General features: G+C 33.9%; 1 long non-coding RNA gene across 1 annotated transcript; it reads left to right on the top strand.

Annotated features, from left to right (window-relative positions):
• LOC141340417 (uncharacterized) lies at nucleotides 1–27303 on the top strand. Its single transcript, XR_012356575.1, has 3 exons — nucleotides 1–182; nucleotides 24132–24184; nucleotides 27218–27303. It is a non-coding gene; the product is annotated as an uncharacterized lncRNA (long non-coding RNA).

Below are 27303 nucleotides of genomic sequence, written 5' to 3'. Positions count from 1 at the left end.
CAGAGGACTAGTGCTTCATATCCCCCCTTTGGCCTCCCCGTCTCCCTGCTCCCTGTCACTCCATCCTTCCTTCCTCCCTCCCGGACCACCCGTCAGCGGCTGGATCAACCCGCCCGGACCCTCCTCCCACAGCCCCTTTGACTATCCTCACTTCACCGTCCCGTCTTGTGAACTGAGTGCAGGTAAGCCAGCACCTCACTGTGACTTTGTTGTGCTTTTTCTTCCCTCTTCTCTACACTCTTTCCTCTCCGCATGTCATTTTGTCTCTGTTTCTCACACACGCGCTTTCTCACGCACCCTCCCTCACTCTCTTTAGCTTTCAAGTTTTCCCCTCTGGCAGTTCCTCTCAAAGGGAAGCATGCAAAGAGAGATGAGGGATTAGAATCTGTGAGGTCACTGTTTTCGAGCCCAAACTCAGTTCACACAGAGTGCTTACCACTTCCTCTATCTAAGACTTTATCTGGAGCGGTGTAATGCCCACCGGCTACCGATACGCTAGAAAACCGATGCTCCGCGCCACGAACCGAGTGTGTACTTTAGCTTCACATGCTTTCTCTGTGTTGTCCTTGACCCCTGCAGCAGTTTATTTTCTGTGTGTCAGAAGTGTTTAATGCTGAGGTGTTTTAAGGAAACTTACAGATAGGATTACCAATGTCATGATGTAACTGCTGGACTGACTTATTCAAACAAGGTATTCACGGTTAATTCAAACATTTAACGTAACGCACAATGCAGGTGCTTGTATTTTTAGTATTTTTGAAAATGGAAGGTTTTTACAGCAAAGCCACGGACTTATAAAAGCTTAATCATTTTAAGTTTTAAATGACACTGTTGTAAATATTTTAAAACCACAAAACCAGTCATAAGGGCCAATTTTTCAAAATTGAGAATTACACATCATCTGAAAGCTGAATAAATAAGCTTTCCATTGATGTATGGTTTGTTAAGACAGGACAGTTGGCTGAGATGCCACTATTTAAAAAAATCAAAATACTGAGAAAATCACATTTAAAGTTGTCCAAATTAAGTTCTTAGCAATGCATATTACTAATCAAAAATTAAGTTTTGATATATTTACAGTAGGAAATTTACAAAATATCTTTACTTAATATCCTAATGATTTTTGGCATAATCGAAAAATCTATAATTTTGACCCATACAATGTATTTTTTGGCTATTGCTACAATTATACCCGTGCTACTTAAGACTAGTTTTGTGGTCCAGGGTCACATTTGTAGTCTGATTTTTCTGATAAAGTGTAAACACTGCACTTTTACTTTTACTCAGCCCAACATTTGTTCAGTATTTGGCAGCATGGTCTATTTTTCCGACCTATAGTTTGAGGAAGCATTTATAAACATTCAGTGTTTGTTGACACAAATGGGACAGAAATTACTGTGCGTTCAAATTCTCCGGGGAAGTTTGTATTTATGAGTTGGGAAGTCGTAATTATGATGTCAGGGTTGTTCAAATGACTTTGGTCAGAACAGGATGGCAATGTACCTTTTAAACTCTCCTTCTTCAAAATGAAGTATGCATATCAGGTGTATTTTTATTTCTTTCAATATACAGTCCAACCAAAATTTATACAGACACCTTGAACAATTTTCACATTGTCACAGTCTGTTCGCTACAGTTTAGAAAATGGTAATAAAATAGGACAAGAACTCAAGTGTTAAACTGTCAGAACAAATGAATAATAGTCCAATGTATTCAGCGACCTTCAAAATTTCTCAAATTATTCGCTATAGTTTAGAAAATATTAATACAATATTACAAGAACTCAAGAGTTCAACTGTATCAGAACAAATTCATCTTGATAATGTCATATAACTTTGATAGAAAGGTTTAGAGCAAAATATGGTCAGGCCAAGTGTCAAATCAAATTTTTGGTCCCAAATTTGTATCAATTTTACTGGTAGACTACTGTATGAAGATTTTTTTGTGTATAATGTCACAGTTTACTTTATTTTGCTATCCTCACTTACATAAATTAACTATAGTGTCCTGCAACCACTAGTAAAAAAACAAGTTATATCTGGTGTCTGAATAATTTTTGGTTTGACTTTATGAAGGTGCTGTGAATGAAATTGTTAAATAGGAACATTTATACAAATATTTGCAAAACTGTGGTATATTGTACATGTAGCTTAACTAGTTTTTTTTGTACATTTTATATTTATACAAAAATAATTTTTTTACAAATTTGTCAGCCATGTTTTCTTACTGTTACACCCCCAACTCAGAAATTCTGGGCTCATCGTTTCCCACTCTTAAGGTCCTTTTACACTGAGTCTGAAATTTTTGTATGTGTTTTTTTCGGTTGTTGGCTACTGATGCAAAAACGTAGAAAATCAAATTTTTTATTTTTTTTTATGACGGACGAAAGTTTCGGAGGCAGTGTGTAAACTTGATTGACACAACGTGAGGTCGTATTTATTTTTTAACGTGCAAAAAATTTCGACTCGTTGTGCAATGACCTTTAATGCTCTCACTTCATTAATACAATCTATTTGACATGACTTGAATGTGCCATTACACATTTTACATTTGAGATGCATATTTGCACAACTTTGGCAGTAATAAACATTCAAAAAGCGAGTTATTATAAAGATCCCCTTCAAAATGAATATTCTATCATCATTTCCTCAACTTCGTGATTTCAAACCTGTATGACTGACTTTCTACTGTAGAACATTAAAGAAGATATTTTGAGAAATGTCTGTGTGTGCGTCTATACAAGTCAATGATAACCAAAACAGTTTGGTTACCAATATTCTTCAAAGTATCATCTTTTGGGCTTGACAGAAGGAATTCACACAGATTTAAAACATCACGACAGTAAGTAAATGAGAGAATTTTCATTTTTGAGTGATTATATCCCTTTAAATCACATTTTAATCCTTGTCCAATGAGAATAGAGGGAATACAAAGAGTTGTTGATATGTTTCTAAAATTCTTTTTAAAGAAACTATTGCTCCATTTGTTGACCTAAAGGAAAAAACTGACCATTAGAAGTTTGGACTTGCATTCCAGAATGCATTGACGCGTGAAATAGAGTAGCTAGAAGCATTAGCGTTAATATACTTGCATAGAGTATATTTCAGGTCTAAATCTACAGAGCACAGTAGACAAAAAAAAACTGCTTAGGTCTTCATCCAGTTCAGTGCTTTAATGTGAATGGGTGCTGCGTGAGATTGAAATGGTGCAAACATCAGTACCGGCCCATGGTTTGACAGATCTTGAACTTGTCTCCAGCACTTTAGCAAAGTAATAAAGACGTTTCAAGTCAATCTTATTAACATCATTACATTCCCCAACGATTGGTCTTTTTTACAAGCCCATCATGCTTGTGTATATTCTCTTTATTAAGCAGTTTTGAAATGTAGAGCAGAATTTTCGGGGGTTATTGAAAACGGCGCTTAGGTGAGTGAATTTAGAAAAGAACAGGTGTCTTAATTAACACCATTATTCCTTTGCTGCCTTGTTGGCCTATTTCCAACTGCAGAAAATAAAGAAGGAGTGAGTGTTCAAACAATAAACAGATCTTCAACTAACAAAGACAGAATAGCAGGAATGAAAAATGATACCCCACTTTATTTAACTTGCATTGAGCATTGATTTTAGTTCTATAGCTTCTTGTCTCCAATCAGTCCTTGTAAAGTGGGTTTCATCAAAAGTCCTCAGATGCAATTAGAAAACTATCAGAACTTTTTGCATTTCAGAAGGATGCTGAATGATGTTGCGCAGTGACTTTTAACTGCCCTTCATGTTTACTCTAAAACAACTCAGCGGTTTCATATTGCTGATTTTATATTGTTTCTAAACAATTGCACAAATAGCGGCACCTCCTGAGAAGTAAGACGTGCCTTAATGCTTGACTTATAAAGAAGTGTGACTTTTAGATCTACAGTAGTAGGTTCTTGGATGTCGAAGTTGTTTCACTGACAGCTTGAGTGTTTTGAAATGTTCCTGTCAGGCAATCCGGATTTGCATTTTAGCATGGTGCCTTTTTTAGCAATTCGCTTGTGGACTTATATTGGAAAGCTACGCTTATCACGTAGTATGATTACAAATATGGGCAGATTCTTAAGCTAGAGTAAATTGGAAATGTCATCGATGAGGACTTATATCTCCTAAACCACTTGAGATTAGTTTCAGTTGCATATTTACCTCACTGTATATTTTCATCAGCGTGAAACAGATGCATGAAGTTTTAGGAAAAGCTATTACTTGCCAGACAAGTTCAATTATATTCTCTCTAACAAGACTTTTTTTTTTTTTTCCGCTGACGCCCATGATCTCGAAGCAGCTGGTCTTTTTGTGCTTTGGCTGTTTTTTTTTTTTTTTTTCTCCGGATCTCATGCTGTCCTGGCTTCCGAGTTGCTGGTTCGGCAGAGTTGCAGTATCAAAAGGCCTCTGCCATTCCCTGGGCTTCCTCTCCATTCCCTACGTGCCAGGAAACTATGGGAGCCTGGATGTGACTTCGGACTGAGATCCAAACATGAATGTACATGTAAATCATTTCATGGCGACGTTACTTCAGTGCTTTCTGCGAGTAGGATGTGGAAAGCATCCAGCTCGTCTTCAGCCAGAAGATGAGCCGCTTTTATTTACTGTATTAAATTTCGCTATAACTGATGCTCTGTGCTGACAGAGAGTTTGTGTGTTGTTCCTCCATTTGGTCTGATTGGTACGCAGGTCTCCTCCGCATGGCGGTATAGTAAGTTAAAAACGTCATGGCTGTGTCATAACTCATAAGCGAATGCAAAGTGTTGCCGAGGGCTGAAATTGAATGCTGCACCTTTTCAAAGTTAAGGCCCGGAAAGAATTATGGCCTGTGAAATCCTGGGCCCTTTGTCTCTCCGCAAAGCCACTCTGCAGTGTAATTTAACCCGCCGATGGGCCGTGAGATCAATCAGGACCCAGGAAGCTGAGGGGGTTGGGGAAGGAGTGAGTCGAACCGGCCCTGGACCCCCGCTGCCGTCGTTCTTAATGCTTGACTGGGTAGCGAGGCTATTTTTATTGTTTCCAGTGATGTAGTGGAGATGTTCTGGAAAAGGTTAGGGAAACATTGCAGGCTTGTTGGCAATTCGTAGATACGTGGGTCGTGTAAGCTTCTGATGCAGCTGGGTGTTTGATTAAGTCAGGTCATCCTGTTGTTAATCTATCAGTGATCCAATTTAATCAGTCATGGAGTCCAAGCTATAGACTGAATACACATAGTTACCATGTGCTGCTCTCTGTGTTGCTATAGTGAAGGTACTTGGACTTAAGTTGTGCTTGAGTCATAAAATAATTGGCTTAAGATTTCACTTCGATGCAGGCAATCAACTTAAGACTTGCATTTGATTCCAAATACAAAATCCAGGGCTCAACAGCAAGGATTTTTTTTCTGTTGACCTTCCACAAAGGAATGGTTTTCTTTTCTAAGATGTTTTCTGGCAATTTTTATTGTTTTAAAATTTTGTGTTTATTTGTATTGTTTCCAGTGATTTAGTTGAGATGTTCTGGAAAGGTTTTGGGAAACATTGCTTTTCCAAATTCACAGATTTGTGGATCTGCTGACTTTTTAGCAACAAAAAAGCTATTTTTTTCGAAATATATCGTTTTATTAGGGCTGTAATATTCTTTATTCGCGATTAATAGCATCCTTAATAAAACCTTACATGTAAAGTTTTAAGGGTGCTATTAATAACATCTTCATGTAAACCTTATATGTAAGGTTTTATTAAGGATGCTATTAAACGTGATTTATCAAATCTTCAAATAAAATTTGCATATAAATGTCAAATCGATTAATAGAATCTCTAATAAAACCTTACATGTATGTCTGTCAAATCGATTAATCACAAATATTCATATCCAAAATAAAAATGTTTACACACACACACACACACACACACACACACACACACACACACACACACACACACACACACACACACACACACACACACACACACACACACACACACACATATATACACACAGTACACACACATTATGTAAACACAAACTTTTATTTTACTGTGATTAATCAATTTGACGGCGCTAATTTTTATACTTGCTAGAATTAATTTTTCCTTAATTGTTAATTTTATTTTATTAATATATACAGTATATATTGTTATTATTATTAAGATTGTCAATATTTTAATTATTATTGTTGGTAAAGTAATAATGAACAAAGGGACATTATTTTATTAAATATTATATATTTCATAAGTTTTTTTAATTACATTTAAAATTTTTTTTAGATTTTAATATTTTTTTTATTACTATAACCAGTGTTGGGAAAAGTTACTTTTAAAAGTAATGCATTACAATATTTTACTTCCTAAAAAAGTAACTAATTATATTACTTAGTTATTTTTGGTGAAAAGTAGTGTGTTTTTTACTTTTGTTACTTTTTAAATCTGGGCAAGGCTTGCTTGTTTGTTTTTAATATAAAAAAAATTGATTTTTGGCAAATGCAAAAGCCCTTTCACACCAAAAGCCTCAGCTTTTCTCAAATTTAAGAGCATAGCAGAGTTCACACTAGGACTATAAAGATAACAATACAGGGGAATGATATCATTGGGATCACTTTTTTATTACTATAACCAGTGTTGGTAAAAGTTACTTTTAAAAGTAATGAATTACAATATTTTACTCCCTAAAAAGTAACTTAGTTACTTTTTGTAAAAAAAAATGTGTTACTTTCCTTTTGTGTTACTTTTTAAATCTGGGCAGGACTTGCTTGTTAGTTTTTAATTTAAAAGGTTTTTTTTTTGGCAAATGTAAAATCCCTTTCACACCAAAAGCCTCAGGCTGAAGGAAAAGTAAACTCGCGTCTGTACAGTATAACGTGGAAGAAAAAGGTTTGACACTCTTTGGAATTAAAAAAAACAATGAATCTTAGTTTATCTATCTTGAGTAATTTAATCCATATAATAAACAGTAGTCTGAATTGCATTTCATTGTTTTTATTCATTTTGACGAATACTGAATCTGTTTTTTAGTGAGCGAGATGAATTAATACTTAATACTTTGTAAATCTGAGCAGGGCTTGCTTGTTTCTTTTTAATATAAAAAGTTGTATTTTTGGCAAATGTAAAAGCCCTTTTACACCAAAAGGCTGAAGGAAAAGTAAACTAATATCTGTACAGTAGAACGCAGAAGAAGAAGGTTTGACACTCTTCGGAATAAAAAAGAACAAATGTTAGTTTATCTTGAATTAGATCATCGAAGGTCAGCAGAAAAGACACTGGTTAATAAAATGTGATTAATTACAGTACCTAAAGGATATTTGTACTATTTAACAAATTTAATAATTACGTGTTTGCATTATATTCTGAATGGCATTTCACAGTTTTTATTCATTTTGAGGAATACTGAATATTTATTTATTTATATTTTTTTTTGTGTGTGTGAGTGAGATGAATTAATGCATGTTCACATTTATTCTAAAACTAAAGTAACAACTTATTCCCGATTTCTCTCAACCATGGGACAGGAGAGTTTTTATGGAAGCCCGTTTCCAGCACTGAATTAAAAAGGTAATTGCAACTTTTTATCTCACAATTCTGGCTTTTTTTTCTCGCAATGGAGAGTTTACATCTCGCAATTCTGACTTGTTTTCTCAGAACTGTGAGATATAAACGCACAATTGTGAGTTACAAAAGTCATAATTGCAAGACATAAAGTCAGAATTGCAAGATATAAACTCACAATTGTTTTTTTTTTCTAACAATTGCGACTTTGTTTCTAGTGATTGTGACTTTGTATCTCTTAATTCTGACTTTCTTTGTTATTGTGAGATATAAACTCGCAATTTCGCGTTATAATGTCAAATTCTGAGGAGAAAAAAATTATATTTTTACAAAATTGCGAGTTTATCTCACAATTCTGACTTTATTTCTCAGAATTGCAAGTTAATATCATGCAATTCTGACTTTATTTCGCAGAATTGTGAGTTTATATCTGGCGATTCTTACTTTAACTCACAATTGTAAGTTTATATGTCACAAATTTGAGAAAAAAGTGAGAATTGCGAGTTTGTATAACTTAATTCTAAGAAAAAAAGTCAGAATTGTTAGATAAGTCGCAATAACCTTTTTTATTTAGTTGCGGAAACAGGCTCCCATAGCTTTCAATTAATAAATGGGTGAAAAAAAGTAACTGCCGTTACTACTTTGAAAAAGTAATCTGATTACATAACTCGCATTATTACCCCCAACACTGATTATAACTGTTGTTAAATAATTATAAGAATAAATAATCTAAAAGTTATTATCATAGCAGGCCATACTGCCAGCCTAAAATTGATTAAATTGATTACACCAAGGCACCAAGGTCTATAAAACTAACCTGTGGTTTAGAGAAGCCTCTATACTTGAAAACTTGAAGACTTGCTTTGGACTTTAAATTGAGCAACATAATAAGTTTTTGGACGAGGTTTATTAAACTAACCTGCACTTTATAGAAAAATGTTACCACTGGGAATAAAGACTTGATTTGGACTCCAAATGATAGCGAAATTGCTTACCGGTCAAAAACCTTTAGAAAACCAACCTGTAGTGGAAAACTGTTCAGAAAAGATATTCGAGACTCGACTTGCACTTCACCTCAAAGACTTGAAACTCGACTTGGACTTTGCGTCAGAGACTTGAGAAGATGTCTGCCGTATGGCGCCTGTGCATTGCAAGGAATATAATATGTCAGGATAAGTCTTAAAGAGACTTTGAAGCCTGTCTTATAGCGCTGTCTTGGCAGCGTGGCTGGATCTCAGCGTTTTTGTTTGATTAAAAGCGCACAGGAGTTTGTAGCACACGCTAGGTGCAAGAGAAGGGCTGACAGCTTAACCACTGATTATTCAAGCCTCTTAGGCTAAGCCATGGCACTCCAGTGATGAACGCCTTCTCCACTTCACATTCCCGCTCCCTCGCCTTTTTTTTTTTTTTTTTTACATTGCTTTCTTACTCCCTCCCTCTCTCTCTTTTCCTCTCTTCCTTTCTCATTGAGCAGTGGGATCAGTAGCAGAGTGATTCATGCAGTGCCGAGGCTTTATTTAGACATAATCCGCTGAGTGTCACTATGGCACGAGGCTTTGGTCAGGTTCTCCTACCATGCTCCTGCTTGCCTTCATACCCAACCCCCAACGAAATGGGAGTGTGTCAGCGGGTCACATGGCGTGACGCGAGGAGACACCCAACCATGAATGATGCAGCATTTTCTCAGCGGCCTCGCCCCTCTTATCGGACGGAGAGTGATCGGCGGCGTTGCGAGGAGGAGAGAGAGGAAGACCGCTTCCGTGCAAATGCGTTCTAATAAAATCTAGAGCCTCTGGAGCTTTTAGTAAAAGCTCTGCCTCATGTTCGGTGTTTGTGTATGCCCTCCCACCTGCTCCCTGGCAAGGCCTCCGTTCCAGAGTGTTGTGACCGCGGAGATGGGCAGATTGAACCCAGCGGGGCGGGGTGTGAGGGGAAAGGTGTGACCTGCTGCTTGAAAAGTCTTTTTTAGTCTTTTTTGACATTTACCATCTTAAACCTGTGAACATTGGCCTTGTTTTGACTGCGGGTTCACCTTGGCTCTTTTTTTTGTTGTTGTCGTCTGTTTAGGATAGCTCTCGGCTTGCCCCTCTCCATAACAAATATGCTTGCCTGACACACTTTCCTGAGCCGATGCCGTTCGCTCTTCCAAAGCATCTGCGCAGCTAAGTCAGCAGTAACGGTGCTGTGTTCTGGGGATGCACAGATTGAGGGAAGAGGCACGAGTTTCCTCTCAGCTCTGTGCGGTGTACTGTATGTAAATCTGGAAATCTGAATTCTGTGTCCTTAAATTTGCCCTCAGAGGATTTGGGTGTTATATGAAACATTCACAATATAGTTATGATGTTTCTGCTGTTCTTTTTACCTAAAGACTGCGTCATTAGATTAGTTTTGCGATCTTTCATTGACTGTGGTGTTTCAATAGTGTGTTTATTTAGACATCAGCATGATATGAGTCAGTTGAAACTGTCTTAGTAAATTGATAGAAAAATTCAAATTGGTGGCATTACTCAAAGTTTGTGTGTATATAAATAACTAAAAATCATATATATGTGAGTAAAGATAGCATTCAGAAATTTGGGGTTATATGTTTTTATTTTCACAAATGCAAAAAAAAAAAATACAAAATACATCAAAATATATATTAAATATTTTTTTTGAAATATATTTTTTTAAATGCATAACTTTCGATATTGTCTAATATTATTAGAATTTAAAATTAAATGTTTTCTATTGTACTATATTTTAGTTAAATATTATACTGTGATGTCGAAATGTACTTTTTAGCAGCCATTAATCCAGTCTTCATTGTCACATGATTTTTCTGAAATCATTCTAATATGATTTGGTGTCCCCCCCCCCCCAAGATTCTTTGATTAATAGAAAGTTAAAAAACAAAAACAAAAACAAACAAACAAAAGCATTCATTTAAAATTGGAATCTTTTGTAACAATTTCAATGTCTTTTAACTGTCATTTTTGATCAGTTTAATGCATTGTTGCCTCATTTCTTTAAAAGAAAAAACTGAAACAATTCCCCAAAATCCTACCCCAAACTTTTGAATGGTAGTGTAAATAAGTGTGTTTAGGTGTCTTTTATTTAAAAAAAAAAAAGTAAAAATACAAAAAAAAATGTAAAAAATATTAGGGCCGGGACTCGATTAAAAAAAATTAATCTAATTAATTAGAGGCTTTGTAATTAATTAATCGAAATTAATCGCATTTTAAATCGCATATAAATATTTGACCTTAGAACAGTGAGAATTAAGTTTTTTCATATGGATTTTTAAGTATACCATTGAATAATGACTGAATACATAAGCTTAAGCAACAAAATATTGTTTATTTTTGTTCAACCAAGTCCAACAGACCAGTGCAATATTGCCATTAAGTGTAGCAATAGGGTGTGGGTCCTTGTAGTCGGAGTCGGGCTAACGTCCACGCTAGCTGCTATATGTTTAGCATTGAGGTTATACTCGAGGCTCGATGTGCTGCGATGATATGCGAATTCCTTGTTGCATAGCTTGCACACAACCATGCTCTTATCTTCCATCCATTCGTTTTTTATAACAAAATTTCCCATCCACAGTCTCATCAGCTTCTTTGTCCGTTTTCACTGTGGTTTGTTTTTGTCTGAACGCTAGTTGGTGCTCCAGTATAATCTGTCTGCCGAAACTCATCCAGTGAGAAACGTTCCGCAGTGCAAAAATAAGTGCGATTAAAATGCGTTAAATTTTAACGCGTTATTTTTGTGTAATTAATTAATCTAAATTAACGCGTTAAAGTCCCGGCCCTAAAAAATATACATAAAGTAAAAATGTGAATATTGTGTAATATTATTGTAATGTAAAGTAAATGTTTTCTGTTTTAAGATATTTTAGTTTAATTTTTTCCTGTGAGGTCAAAATGGACTTTTTAGCATCCATAAATCCAGTCTTCACTGTCACATGATTTTTCAGAATTCATTCTAATTTACTGATTTGGTGTTGCGAAAATGTTTTTGGAAACTTTTTCCAGGATTCCTTGATTAATAGAAAGTTTTTAAAAAAAGCATTTCTTTTAATTGGAATCTTTTGTAACAATTTAAATGTCTTTTAACTGTTATTTTTTATCAGTTTAGTGCATTGTTGCCTAATAGAGGAATTAATTTCTTAAAAAAAAAGAAAAATCAGAAACAGTTCTCAAAAATCCTACCCCCCAGACTTTTATTTTCACAAATACATAAATACAACAAAAATATATATTACAAATATACATAAATACAGTAAAAAACATTATATTGAGTAATATTATTACAATTTAAAATAAATATTTTCTATTTTAATATATTTTACAGGTTATTTTTATTCCTGTGACGTAAAAATTAACTTTTTAGGATCCATTAATCCAGTCTTCATTGTCACATGATTCTTCAGACATCATTCTAATATGCTGACTTGTTTTTACTGAAATGTTTGTGCAAACTGATACTTTTTTGATTTTCTGAATTAAACCGCAATAATTTAAAATTTCTTTTAATGTCTTTTAACTGTCATTTTTAATCAATGTATTAATGCCTAATAGAGGTGGTATTATTTTTTTAATTACAATAAAGTACCCTAAAATACTACATAAATATATATTAAAGATATACATACAGTAAAAAAAATAATATTGTGTAATATTACAATTTAAAATAAATGCTTTCTATTTTAATATATTGAGCATCCTGTGATATCACAGTTGATATTTCAGCCATTAATCTAGACTTCATTGTAACATGATTCTTCAGAAATCATTCTAATACGCTGATTTTTGTGGAAATTGTGATACTTTTTTGATAAAAAAATTATAATTAACAGCAATTATTTAATATTTGAATGGTTTGTAACAATTGTCTTTTTACTGTCATTTTTTTTATCAATTTAAGGCATTGTTGTTAAAAATCTGAAAAAAATCTCCAAAATCCGCCAAACTTTTGAACAGTAGTGTAAATAAATAAATAATTGAGTCTTTTATTTTCACAAATACAAAAATACTACATAATATATATTTAAAATATGCAGGAATACAGTAAAAATGTTAATATTTGTGTAATATTATTAACTTTTTTAAAGAAATATTTTCTATTTTAATATATTTTACAATATTCTGATTTGGTGTTGCAGAAATGTTTGTGGGAACTGTGATTTTTTTTTTTTTTTCCCCCAGGATTATTTGATTAATAGAAAGTTGAAAAGACCAGCATTTATTTACAATTTTAATATTTTGTAACAATATAAATGTCTTTTGATCAATTAAATGGATTGTTGCCTAATAAAGGTATTCATTTCTAAAAGAAAAAAAAAATCTTACACTAAACTTTTAAATGGTAGTGTGTGTGTGTGTGTGTGTGTGTGTAAATAAATAAATGTTAATTTATTTTATATTTCCTAAATGTTTTATACATGCACAAACACACGCACTGTTATTACTTTAACTATTAATTATATTTATCTTCCTACTTTTTTATTGGCCAGTCTAACCCATCAGTGAGAAGAAATTCTGTGTTTTCAGGGCAAATATTGAACTCATGTTTTCACTGAACTGCCTGAAATGGTTAAACAAAATATTGTGAATTAGCAAGTATTACCAGGATTCTTATGAGGTAGGCATTTCTCTTGTTTTGTGAATAAAAGCTTAGTCAATATACCCTCACATACAGCTTTGTCATTGTTAAGACCAGTGCAGAGCTAATATTGATTCTTTATGCTATGCTCCACATAACTGTAGAAGACAATAATGATCTGAAATAAGAGGAGGACTTAACAAACAGAGTAGTCGGAATAGGGCCATATGATACCGTTGACACATTAAACCCATGTATAATCTGCAATGTATGCGTTTTCTATTTGATGACTTGGAAACATTTACGCGAACCAGATGAGCAGGATTTCATCCATGGTACAAGTTATTAACTGAAAGTGTGGCCGACGCATACGTCATTTAAGTGTAATGTAATTAAAAGGATCTATTAGATTTTGACATTTTTTTTAACAGCACATCACAAGTTGAGGCTCAATCTGCTTCCTGCAGGAAAATCTGAGCCGCAGATTAGTTAGCGCTGTGATTTCTCCCACGAGGTTGAGGGATTTGATCTATCGGGCTAATTCCCCTCAATCTTAACCTGATGAGAACTGTCTGTGACATCACAACGCTATCCCTAACTTCAATAATACCTCCGCAGCGAAGGTAAAGCACGCGATAGCGCTATCTGCTCTTCTCTGGAGGGGGGAGGTACAGTGCTGTGGAGATATTCAAATGTGCAGCGTGCTTTTGAATTTCTGATGGAGCCTTTTTGCCGGATTAAGACTTAAAAGCATTTAAACGAGAACCCCTCCAATCATAAAGGTGTGAAAGTGTCAAGCGTTTTGTCAAACATTTTTGCAAGTCTCTCCTGTCTATTTTCAAAGCTAATTTGCAGTCTTTCACATATTTGTGTTAAATGAACACAGTTTAATAATTAGAAAAAGATCATAAAGTATGTGCAGACTTCACATATCTCGGATATATAAAGTTTGGGCTCTGTGAGATGATCTTTTTTTGTTTTTGAAAGACTTTTTTGCTCACCAAGGATTTTCTATGATCAAAATACAGTCATAGTGTGAGATATTATTAGAATTTAAAATAAAAACAGTAAAAGTGTACATATTGTGAAATATTATTGCAATTCTAAATAACTTTTTTCTATTTTAATGTATTTATAATAATTTTATAGATTATTTGATGAATATATAAATGCTTTTTTTTGTCAATGTAGTAGTCTTTACTGTCACTTTTGATATTTTTTTTATTTGATCTTATGTATCATCATCTATATTTATCCATTAGTTATTCACCTTCATGTTAATACCAGGGTTTGTAAAAAATTGCTTAAGTACTGTAATTTGACTTTTTGAAATTTAAGGCCTGAAAGGCCTGCCAATATTCCTGAAGAGGAACTAGACAAGTGCTTGAATTATTGAAAGACAATGTGTTTAATTTTGTCAATAAGCACACATCTTTTCATTCAAAATTCATGCAATTCAAAAAACATCATTCCTTTTTGCTTATTTCAGTTAATGTCAGTAATGTCATATAGTGATGGGTGAAACAGCTTTTTCGAAACTCAGAATCAGTTAAACCATAGGTCACAAAGTGCTCCAATTGAATCACGTATCGCATATTGATTAATCATTTGATTTTGATCGGTACTTCGACGCGGGTTTGTGAATCTCTTGCTTTAGAATGGAACTTCAGAGCTTGGATTGCGAATCATTTGATTCAGATTGGGACTTTAGTGTGGGTTTATGATTCATTTGTTTCAGATCAGGATTTTTGAGCAATTTCGCGTATCTTTTACTTTAAATCGGAACTTCAGAGCGTGGATCGTAAATCATTTGATTTAAAACAGTACTGTAGAGTGAATTGACTTTTTTTGCTTTGGATTGGAACTTTAGAGCATGGATCGCAAATTATTTGAATCAGACCGGGACTTCACTGCTGGTTGTAAATCATTAGTTTCAGAACAGGATTTTGGAGTGATTTCACGAATCTTTAGCTTTATATCGGAACTTAAGAGCCTGGATCGTGAATCATTTGAGTTAGATCAGAACTTTGGAGCAGATTCACAAATCTTTAGCTTTAGATTGGAACTGCGGAGCACAAATTATTTAATGCAGATTGGGACTTTGGTGTGGGTTCGCAAATCATTCGTTTCATATCAGGATTTCGGAGCAATTTCGCAAATCTTTTACTTTAGATCGGAACTTCAGAGCATGGATTGCGAATCATTTGATTTAGCTAGGAACTTCAAAGCGGGTTTGTGAATCTCTTGCTTTAGAATGGAACTTCAGAGCTTGGATTGCGAATCATTTGATTCAGATTGGGACTTTAGTGTGGGTTTATGATTCATTTGTTTCAGATCAGGATTTTTGAGCAATTTTGCGTATCTTTTACTTTAAATCGGAACTTCAGAGCGTGGATCGTAAATCATTTGATTTAAAACAGAACTGTAGAGTGAATTGACTTTTTTGCTTTGGATTGGAACTTCAGAGCATGGATCGCAAATTATTTGAATCAGATCGGGACTTCAGTGCTGGTTGTAAATCATTAGTTTCAAAACAGGATTTTGGAGCGATTTCACAAATCTTTAGCTTTGTATTGGAACTTCTGAGCTCGAATCATTTAATTCAGATTGGGACTTTGGTATGGGTTCGCAAATTATTTGTTTCATATCAGGATTTTGGAGCGATTTCGGTAATACTTTTAAAAAAATATTTTAAACGGTAGAAAACATCAAACCAATAGGCTTGGCAGTACAGTTATAAAAACAACGAAAAAAGAAAGGTACGGAAGATTAACCATGGTTTTACTATAGTAAAAGTGTAGTATACTTTGTAATACTTTAGTGGTAATACTTTGCATGTTCTTCACTTTATTTTTGCCCTTTTTTATCAGTATATTTTTATCTATTTCTCTTTTTTTAATCTAAAGTAGAAGACAAATAAGATCTCTAATTGAAAAGCTTGAAAAGTTATTGAAAGTTCTGGAATTTGATTTTACAGTATCAGTGTATGTTGGGTTTACATGTTTTATGGGGACATTCCATAGGCGTAATGTTTTTATACTGTACAAACCGTACTTTCTATCGCCCTACACCTACCCTACACCTAAACCTAGCCCTCACAGGAGATTGTGCATACTTTTACTTCATCAAAAAAACTCCTTGTTCATGATTTATAAGCCTGTTTCCTCATGGGGACCTGAGAAATGCCCCCACAAGGTCAAAATCTACTGGTATTACTATCCTTGTGGGGATAGTAACCATTTGGTCCCCACAACGTGATGAATACCAGGTACACACACACACACACACACACACACACACACGCACACACGCGCACGCACACACACCAACCAGTGATATGGGGTGGTGTTCTGAAATGATATGGCGAAGTTTAAAAAAAAAAAAGTAAATTCATGTCAAAATCTGTTTTACATTAATTCCAAAATAATAATCAAGGCAGTAACAATTTAAACAATATATTTTATTTGTGAATTATGCTGTTAACGTTGAACTATTTTTGTCACCAAAGCTCGGTAAATATTGGTCACAGACATGAAGATTTACTTAAAATTTCACAAAAATGATTTCTTACAAAAAACTCCCACTGATTATGTTTTCATGCCATTTTGAGTCTTATTTTGACATAACAAAGTGGTTATATCTTAGTGAGTTGTTTACTTGCTTTTTAAAATTATTCTTCCCATTAACGCCATTATATTGTTCATTCAGACTAATTTGTGAATGTGGAATGCTGACGAAAACAACGTGATGTGACTTTCCCCAGTTCATTCTCAATTACCCCCCACCAAACTCACTGCACGCTTTATGGGGTCTGTTCAAATTGGGCTCAAGGGAGGCGAGAGAGACGCAGACTCCTGCTGTAACTTTACTTGCTGGTGTTGCTGTTGGACAATGTTTCTTTAGTAAACCAAATGATTTGTACACTTTTTATTGTTATATTTTGTAATATTGCCGTTGTTTTATTTTTGTACTACAAATTTTTTTCTCATCCAATATTTTAAAGAGAGACCGCCTCCCTTGCCTCCTCAGAAGAAAATGCCCCTGTCTTTCTCTCACACACACAAGGTATATATATATATATCACTGACCTGATAAAAATGTGTGTGTATGTATATGTGGATATTTAAATTGTACAAATAACTTATAGCACATTTGAAAATAGCGACTTATTTTGGTGTCTACCACATAAATGTATCATATGTCTTCATGAGGCTTGTGATATTGCATGTTTCATCCAGTGTATACTAGTTTTATAGTGCTTTTTTGTTAGTTTTAGAGCTTGACAACCCCCATTCACTTTCATTGCATAGAAAACCACAGTATAAAAACAACATCCCACCAAACATCTGCTTTTTTTGTTTGACAGAAGAAAGAAAACAATACAGGTTTGAAATGGCTCAAGGGTAGATAAATTATTAGTTCTTAAACTATTTGTTCAAGAATTAAAGGCCCGACTGATTGCAGTGTTTATTAAACGATGCCATATGGATTTCAACAAAACAAGCGTGTCAGTTTGTGTAACTGCAATGTCATAATTAATCAGCTATAGTCAAATGCAGTCATATTGATTCAATGAGATGCACATTTAAGCATTTGAAGTTTTTAAATCAGCTGTCGATGATCAATAATATATGTGATATCATAATCGTAAATACTACAATAACTAATGTTTTGTGACGTGGGCGGCTACTTCCTTCATGCTCTGTGTTTTACAATAGCATTTCATAGAGTTTTTCTGCGTGGCTCTTGGCCTGAGTCCTTAGCTTTGCCCTTTCACAGATTGTGCGAGCGACTTCAGAAGAACTCCACCCATATGTTAAGAACACACACACTGTGAAGGGTATTATGGGACAACTGTGTCCCTCAGGCATAGATACCCAGGTGGAATAAGGGGCTTCTGGGGGACCGAATCTTGTCTGAGGCTCAGCACAAACCGCAATATACAAAAGCCGCTCAGCACAAAAGGGGTCAAATAAAGGATATCTATGAAATGCTCTTAGCTCTCAATTAATGCCAAGGGCATATAAAGTATAATGACTCGTCTGGGTAATACGCGTGTGTCCGGATAGCTGATACAGCTATTGAAAATTGGCGCACAAGCCTTTTATCTTATTTGCATGTAGAGCACATTGAGAGGGGTGAGGAAAGACTGTATTTGTGTGGCTGTGAGCATGTTTTTAGCCATTTTCATATTAAATTAATCCTTTTATAGCTGTTGTATTATTTTTTTGACTTGCACAGTGAAATGTCTATTAATTTAATGCGTTTTAGTATTTAGACTACTATTGAAGAGGGTTTTTTATGCGTTTGAAAGAAGCCTCTTATGCTCACCAAGGCTTGCATTTTTTAAAATACAGTAAAAACAATAATATTGTGAAATAGTATTACACATTTTTTATTACAGTTTTTCGTACTTTAATATATTCTAAAGTTTTATTTATTCCTATTATGAATACGTGTCATATGATCCTTTAAAATTAATCTTTCTAATTAATATCAAAGTAGAAAACCATTGGTCTGCTTAATATTTTGTGGGAATTGCAATTAATCTTTTCAGTTTTAAAAATGTATTTTTTTAAGTCTAAAGGAACAGTCTATTAGATTTTTTTGTAACAGTGCAAAAGGGTTTTCTAAAACTTAACTGAGTTAATGTGCCGTTGCTGAATAACAATATTAATATCTTTCCCCCCCCCCCCAAAAAAAAAAAAACCTGGCCCCAAATGTTTTAACAATAGTATGTATTAACTAAGAAAGTTATGGTTTCAAGAATTAATGGAGCTTTCAGCATTTACTTTTTTCACAAACTTTAGATTAGGTTGTCACACTTCTCAGTTTTTCAGAGGCAGTCCCTCAAGAGTACATTTACACCTTAGTTTTGATGCCTTTAGAGATTTAGTAATTTGTCGAGACAGTTTCCTAATTAATTTCATGTTTCTATTTGTTGTGCTGGGCAAATTACGGCTAAAAGATCAAGCCCTGTGAAAATATACTGGCATGTACCACCATATTTGTGTCAAATATTTAATATTTCATAAAATCGATTATGTTTTTCAATCATAATAAGGTTGCTCTCAATTTTACTAATCAGAATTAGGCTTGTAATTGAATAGTAAATGGCTGTTTAAGAGAATTTAAAGACATGTAGCTGGAATGTACATACAGTAGATTTAAACAATAGTCAAATCGCAAAGTCTATAATCAAAGCTATATTATCTCCCAGCAAGTTCCACTTGGCATGTTTAGAGTAATTAAATCAAATTTTGTGTTGATGGATAATTGTCTTTTACCCATATACAATAGGTCTCTATTTTTTTTTACTGAATCTTACAGTTATAATACCTAGAAAGTTATTTGTGTGAACAGTAGCGATATTGTATTCTACATTTGTGACTCAAGGCATGATTATGCAATAATATCTGCATTTTGAACATGTTTGTATTGCAGTGAATGAAAAGAGGTGGCAAAGTCATACTCGCTGGTGTTGATGAAATGCTTTTAAGGGATCCTCGATAAGCTCCTTTGCTGGGTGTTTGTGTGTAAGTGACAGGCTCTCACAGCCCTGTCAGACTGTTTCTGCACATAAGCAGTTCTCCTAACATTATGCTTACTGCTTCTTGACTTGTTTTGTTCCTGTGTAATCCCTCCGCACTTGGTCGGCTCCATTCGCTCTGCTCGGGCTGCTGAAACTGCAGCTCGCTTTTAAACCTTGCTCAACTTCTCAAACTGACTTTCAAAGCGTCTTGTCATGAGAAAGCAAACCGCCAAACTCTCTCACACATCACACCCGCATTATTTTCATTGCTGGTCAAAAAAAAAAAAAAGCTTTCATCAGTGTTTTCTTTATTGCACGGTGGCATACAGTTAGCAACGATTTTAATGTTCCTGGGAGAATTTATACTTGATGTATAGTCCTGGTATTACGAAAAACATTATTCAGAAGTTGCTTTGTGTCAGCTAAATACTCAGATTGAAATTTATTCAGTAATACATCAAAATAACATCTTATTTACTGTCTATTTTTCTTGCCTCTGTGTGGCTTTTATGATCTCTTTCTTTTTTTATCTCAGTTTAAATCAGCTGGGGGGACAAACTGTGAGTATTTCTCTGTTGGTGTGAGATCCAAAAATGGGTCACAGGTCTGTTTTGATTGTGTCACAGACGGCTGGAAAATATAAGAATAATATACATTTTATAATTTTTTTTAATGTTTATATACGAATCATAAATTATGTCATTGTTTCTTCTTCATACTATATAATTAAATATTGCATGTTGATGTACAAATGTATATTTTTCTTAAATCACAAATGATATAGACAGACAGTTGAAGTCAAAAGTTTACATACGCCTTGCAGAACTTGCAAAATGTTATTTATTTGACCAAAATAAGAGGGATCATACAAAATGCACGTTATTTATTTATTTAGTACTGACCTGAATAAGATATTTCACATGAAAGACATTTACATACAGTCCACAAGAGAAAATAATAGTTGAATTTATAAAAATGACCCCGTTCAAAAGTTTACATACACTTGGTTCTTAACACTGTGTTGTGTTGTTCATGAGTCCCTTGTTTGTCCTGAGCAGTTAAACTGCCTGCTGTTCTTCATAAAAATACTTGAACACTTTCCAACAATTACTATGATTTTGTGATCCATTTTTTCACACTGAGGACAACTGAGGGATTCATATTAGTATGCAAGTATTAGAGAAGGTTCAAGCACTCACTAGTCACTGATGCTCCAGAAGGAAAAAGGGCCGGAGAGTGAAAATTGAATTTGAAGTTTAGGGTAAATTTAAAGTCATTTTGTCTTCTGGGAAACATGTAAGTATCTTCTGTAGTTTCTATGAATAAGAAAAATGTACATATCTTGATTCTGTTCAAAAGTTTACACCCCTGGCTCATCATTTTTGCATCGTTTTTCCTTCTGGTGCATCAGTGAGCATTTTTACCTTCTGTAATAGTTGCATATGAGTCCCTCAGTTGTCCTCAGTGTAAAAAGATGGATCTCAGAATCATACAGTCATTGCTGGAAAGGGTTCAAATTCACAAAAATGCTGAAAAACCAAAGAATTTGTGGGACCTGAATGTTTTTTTTCCTGAAGAACAGCAGGCTCAGGATAAACAAAACAACAAAACCCAGCTGTGGATCATTCAGGTAACAACACAGTATTAAGAACCAAGTGTATGTAAACTTTTAAACAGGGTAAGTTTAAAAATTCAACTATTTAATTGAATTCAATTATTTACTCTTGTTGACTATATGTAAATTGTCTTTTATGTGAAATATCTTATTCAGGTCAGTACTAAATAAAAAATAACATGCATTTCATATGATCCCTCTTATTTTGGTACAATAATTAACTTTTTTTTCAGATTCTGCAAAGTGTAAACTTTTGACTTTTACTGTATTTATATCAGTTATATTGATGGTTTATCAGTTTATATGTGTTATATATACATATGATAATAATAATTGAATATTTAATGTTTATAATTCAGTATGTTTCTATAATAAAAAGAGTCAATTATATACAGATATATTTATATTATTTATATTGATAATTGTATTATGTTATTATGGTAACACTTTACAAAGAGTTTCATTAGTTAACTACATTAGTTAACATGAACTAAGAATGAACAATACTTCTACAGTATTTATTCATCTTAATATTAATTTCAGCATTTACTAATGCATTATTAAAATCCCAAATTGCATTTAACATTTGATAATGCATGTTCATGAACAAACACTAAACAACTGTTTTTATTAACTAACATTAACAAAGATTAATAAATGATAATGTGTCGTTAATCGTTTGTTGATATTTAAAGTTATATTTTACAAATAAAATTTTGTTTGTATCTTAAAAATGATGCATTTAATACTTTTTTTAATACTTTTTTTTTCATAATTGTGTAATGTTACAGTTGAGAACCACTGCTAAATGCTATAGTCAGGGAAGAACAACACAAATAATAATACCCAACTAACCATATAATCACACATAATTAAAATAGATGCTGTATCTTGGTATTTTTCCATTGGCGGCCATACTTCCGGGAGGTCTTTCACTAGCCAAACATCTGTCATTGAGATGAATGGTAAAGCTAACGGATAGCTTTCTCCAGGTATTATAAACCTCCATGGGCCCACCCATAAAAATTTCATCCGAGGCCCTGTGAATTCAAGCGACAGGCCCGGCTGAAATTAATGGAGACGTTTGATTGATTAGACCTGCATTTCAGAGAGGTTTCTTTGCAAATCAATGACTGCCTGCATGTAAGCGTTAATGAAATTGCACACCGGCAGAAGTGAGCTGACTTTTTCCATGACGGAGTTAAGAGTCTGCACTTTCTCTAAAAGCCCTGTGGAGATCTTTCCCCCTTTTAACGTCTCCAAGAAAAAGCCATTTGATTCTAAAATTTTACAGCCAGCCGAGTGTCTCCGAGTTGCTTCATTTATTTATTAGTAAATGAACGTAATGAAACGCTTAAACACTTTTCAATAGCGCCGTTTTGTGCTGCTCTGGCTTTATTGCCTTCCGAGCGCCCACAAAGATTTACTTATTTGATTAATGCATTAGGTGCTTTTACAATATTTAGCAAAGCATGGACTCTCTTAATTTATAACCCCCCGGCTAAATGAAAATGGAAAAATATCTGCTTTCCTCTCAGGCTTGATATTACGTTTTGAAGCACAATGTTGAAAGGGCTGTAATTCATTATTAATGCTCACAATATAAATAGTTTAGATCTTATTAATATTTCATTTATGCTAGAAAAAAGATTTGAGTGACTGCTACAGTATTGGAAAATGTGTAAATATATTATAAAGACAGTTCATAGGAAAAATCGCCCCTAGGAAAGGAAATGTAAACATGCAAACACCACATGTGTGAGATACTTAACAAAAGAAACCAACGGCTGTGTTAAACATGCACTTGGATGATGCCTTGCGTGAGAGAGTATGGTTGGCTTTCTGGACTGTGTGTCGTAAGGAGATAACTTCTGTGTTTTATGGATCTTTTGAGCACTGTAACCGCCATCACAACAGAGATCTTTAATCTCACTGATGTGTGGTGGCCATCGCATTGGGACAGTCCTTGAGCAGGGGTCAGGTGATAATCTGTAATGCCGGGACGCGGGACCCTGAGAAAGCGAAAAAGGAATATAAGCTTTTAGTGATCATTAAACATTAATACAGTGTGATTTGTGTGTCGAGCCCTTGTGCTGAATTTCGGTCTACATCATTATAGAATTTCATCTCTGGGACCCTCTGAAGTGGCTCCATGTCAAACAGGAGATCAGATTGTAAGCGCCTTTAGAGGAACTGATTAACTTCTGGTTTGCACAATCGCTCACAGGCCGAAGAACGAAGTGATTTATCTGCATCCGCTTGGAGCCCCTAAATAAATTGGCTAAATTGGTTTTCGGTCCAGCCGAGTCCAGACTGGGCAAATATTTAACAGGTTTTTCTTCTGCCAGTACGTTACATGTCTGCTTTTTTTCCATAATGGTCATCAAACTGGAAAATGATTGACAGTCGATGTCAGTAGTTGAGTTTGCCAGTAGATGGCAGTCTTTCCTAAATTCTGCAGATGTGTGTGTTTCTGTACGCCTTTTCAGGTCAAGGTTCAGTTTCAGTTGAAGACATTTTTTTAATGTTTACCTTCTCTACCATGCCCTGTCAGGATAATTATATCTCACCAGTTATATTGTTGTTTGATTCTGTGTTAACTATGATTAATGTAGTTACTTGGTAAATTAATATAGAATGTCCATTTACTGGCATTTTACAGCAGTCCCAGCAAAATTAAGTCTGAGCTTTCAGTTTTATAATAGATGTCATATTTGATCAACTCTACTATGTCACACAGAGCCAGAGAGCACATTTATCACAGTCTTGTCAAACAGTGCAAAAGATGACCGTTAGAGGGAGCACTTTTCACACTGACTGACGTTCATTTACTTGCACTGATAAATGTGTCCTTGTCTTTTTGAAGGGATTTCTCATTGCTTGGAGTTGAAGACCGGATTTGGCAGTGCAGTCACAGACGTAAGAGATAGTCACTGTTACAATAATATGTATCAGGAAAATGTCAACCTATTCAGCAAGATTTTTTTTTTTTTTTTGGAAAACCACTTCTGACTTCTGATATTGTAACCGAGTTACAATATTCTCTTAAATTCAAGATCAAATTTTATTAGTGAAAAAGTATAATAGGTAACTCTTTACAATAAGGTGACATAAATGAATAATGGACAATACATTTATTATACTATTTATTAATCTTTGTTATTGTTCGTTAATAAAAATACAGTCGTTCATTGTTTGTTCATGTTAGTTCAGTTTATTAACTAATGTTAACAAACACAACTTGTGATTTTAATAATGCATTAGTAAATGCTGAAATTAGCATTAAGTAAGATTAAAAAATGCTGTAGAAGTATCGTTCATTCTTTGTTCATGTTCTAATCCTAACTAATGAACCTTATTGTAAAGTGTTACCAAATAATTAATAATAATAATAATAATTATTGTTATTATAATATACAATATTGTAAGAATTATTATGATAATAAACAATTTTTAAAATTTGTTTGTATTACATTTAATATCCTACCAGTACATGCATGTTTGGTTTAAAACAACATTTCTAGAAATGTAAAATAACCCAGAAATATATCTAAATATTTATTTTTTATTTTGTGAGGCATCTGACAAACATAGGACAATAGGACTGTCAAAAATAACATCTGCTCAAAGCAATTAAATATTTACTGTTATGTTCATGTGATTAAAATATGTAATTATATTTTTAAGTATTGTGTGTGTGTGTGTGTGTGTGTGTGTGTGTGTGTGTGTGTGTGTGTGTGAGACCCTGGACCACAAAACCAGTCATAAGTGTAAAGTTGTCGAAAGTGAGATTCTTACGTCATCTGAAAGCTGTGCAAATAAGCTTTCCATTGATATATTGTTTGTTAAAATAGGACAATGTTTGTCTGAGATACAACTATTTGAAAACCTGGAATCTGAGGGTGCAAAAAAATCTAAATATTGAGGAAATCACCTTAAAAGTTGTCCAAATGAAGTTCTTAGCAATGCATATTACTAATCAAAAATCAAGTTTTTATATATTTATGGTAGAAAATTTACAAAATATCTTTATGGAACATGATCTTTACGTAAAATGCTAATGATTTTTGGCATAAAAGAAAAATCGATAATTTTGACCCATACAATGTATTTTTGGCTATTGCTATAAATATACCCTTGCTACTTAAGACTGGTTTTGTGGTCCAGGGTCACATATATGTGTATATATTACCAGTCAAAAGTTTTTGAACAGTAAGATTTGTAATGTTTTTTTTTAAAGAAGTCTCTTCTGCTCATCAAGCCTGCATTTATTTGATTTAGAGTACAGCAAAAACAATAACATTTTGAAAAATGTTCACTATTTTAAATAACTGTTTTCTGTTTGAATATAAAAATTTATATTTCTGTTTGAAGTTTTAAATGTAATTTACTCCAGTGATTTCAAAGCAGAATTTTTAGCATCATTACTCCACATGATCCTTCAGAGATCTTCTAATATTTTGTAACATTATAAATCTCTTTATCGTCACTAGGGCTGTCGCGGTTAAGGAATTTCCCTTGCGGTAATTTTGAGTGGCTCAGTAGCGCGGTATGCGGTATTACCGCCATATATATATATATATATATATATATATATATATATATATATAATTGTGTGTAGGCTGTTACAATGTAAGGTCATATTCAGAAATCAATAAACCGAAACCAAATCGCGTTGAAACATGAAGTGAAGTAAACAGTACTTACATAGAAACCTAGCCTGAAAGAAATTCAAATTTTTAAGAAAAATGTCAGACATACTTAGGGGCTTTGCATCTGAAATCTTCGTGTAAATAACAGTTAGCGCGCAACCTCGGGTCTGACTGGATGAGAGACTTTCTGTTAGTATTTCACCTGCGTGTTCTAATCTAGACGAGCTGTCAGTCACTGCAGTTTCGTTGTTACGCCACAAGATGGAGGCAAGAGACTATCTTTGAGTAAGTCTTTAAACCGTTCATTCAACTACACGTTCAAAAACGCTTATTTATTCAAAGAGAGATGTAATGAAACACGATGTTGAAATAATTTTAACTTTAATCGCCACTTTTAAAGGCTCAGCTGACCAGAGCATCGATGTTAAGACAGAGATTTCACTTTCCTTGGACATGACGAGCTAGTTTCACATACATACCTGACTCGATCTGAAAGACAGATGCAGGTAATCGCACAAGCTCAGTCGATCTCTTTCTCATTCGCTGTCTGTTTAGGCATGTTAAGTGCATATCTACTGAGCCTCATAATAAACACATTATGTTATCATTACTAACTTATTACTAATTTAATATTCAGCACACAGGCATTAAGTGAGAAGGGCAAATCCTTAGGAAAAAAGAAAACAGGCAAATGCTGCGGTTGTTGCATTCCTCTGCGGTTATGCACGTCAATAGCGCGGTATTGCGATATTGCGGTTATCGCGACAGCCCTAATCGTCACTTTTGATCAATTGAAAGCGTTCCTTGCTAAATAAAAGCAGTAATTTCTATAATTTCTTTCCAAAAAAAAAAAAAAATTATACTGACTCCAAGTCTATTCATCAAAGAATCCTGAAAAAAATGTGCTCAACTGTTTTAAATACTGATAAAAAAAAAAAAAATAATTCTTAAACAGCAAACCAGCATATTAGAATGATTCCTGAAGGATCATGTGACACTGAAGACTTTGATGTAATGATGCTGAAAATTTAGCTTTGTTCACAGGAATAAATTACATTTAATAAATATCCAAATAAAAATCAGTTATTTTAAATAGTACAGATATTTCACAATATTACTGCTTTTGCTGTATTTTGAATCAAATAAATAGAGGCTTGGTGAGCAGAAGAGACTTCTTTAAAAAAAAAAAAAAAAAAAAACATACTGTTCAAAAACTTTTGACTGGTAGTAGTAGTATAAATTCCAACATTTAGTTATTACTTAAAATAATCTGCTAAAATTGTCCCGTTCCTTCTTACAGAATCTTGGTTTGGAAGAGCAAAAGAAAACCTTTAAATAAAAGTAAAAAGTACAGCTCTTGTGCAGAGAAGCAGTGGGTTGCTCAGG

Source organism: Garra rufa, chromosome 8, assembly GCF_049309525.1.
Source record: "Garra rufa chromosome 8, GarRuf1.0, whole genome shotgun sequence".
In the NCBI taxonomy this organism is placed as follows: domain Eukaryota; kingdom Metazoa; phylum Chordata; class Actinopteri; order Cypriniformes; family Cyprinidae; genus Garra; species Garra rufa.
Note: the sequence above shows the minus strand (reverse complement) of the source record. Positions and strands in the feature narration are given on the sequence as shown.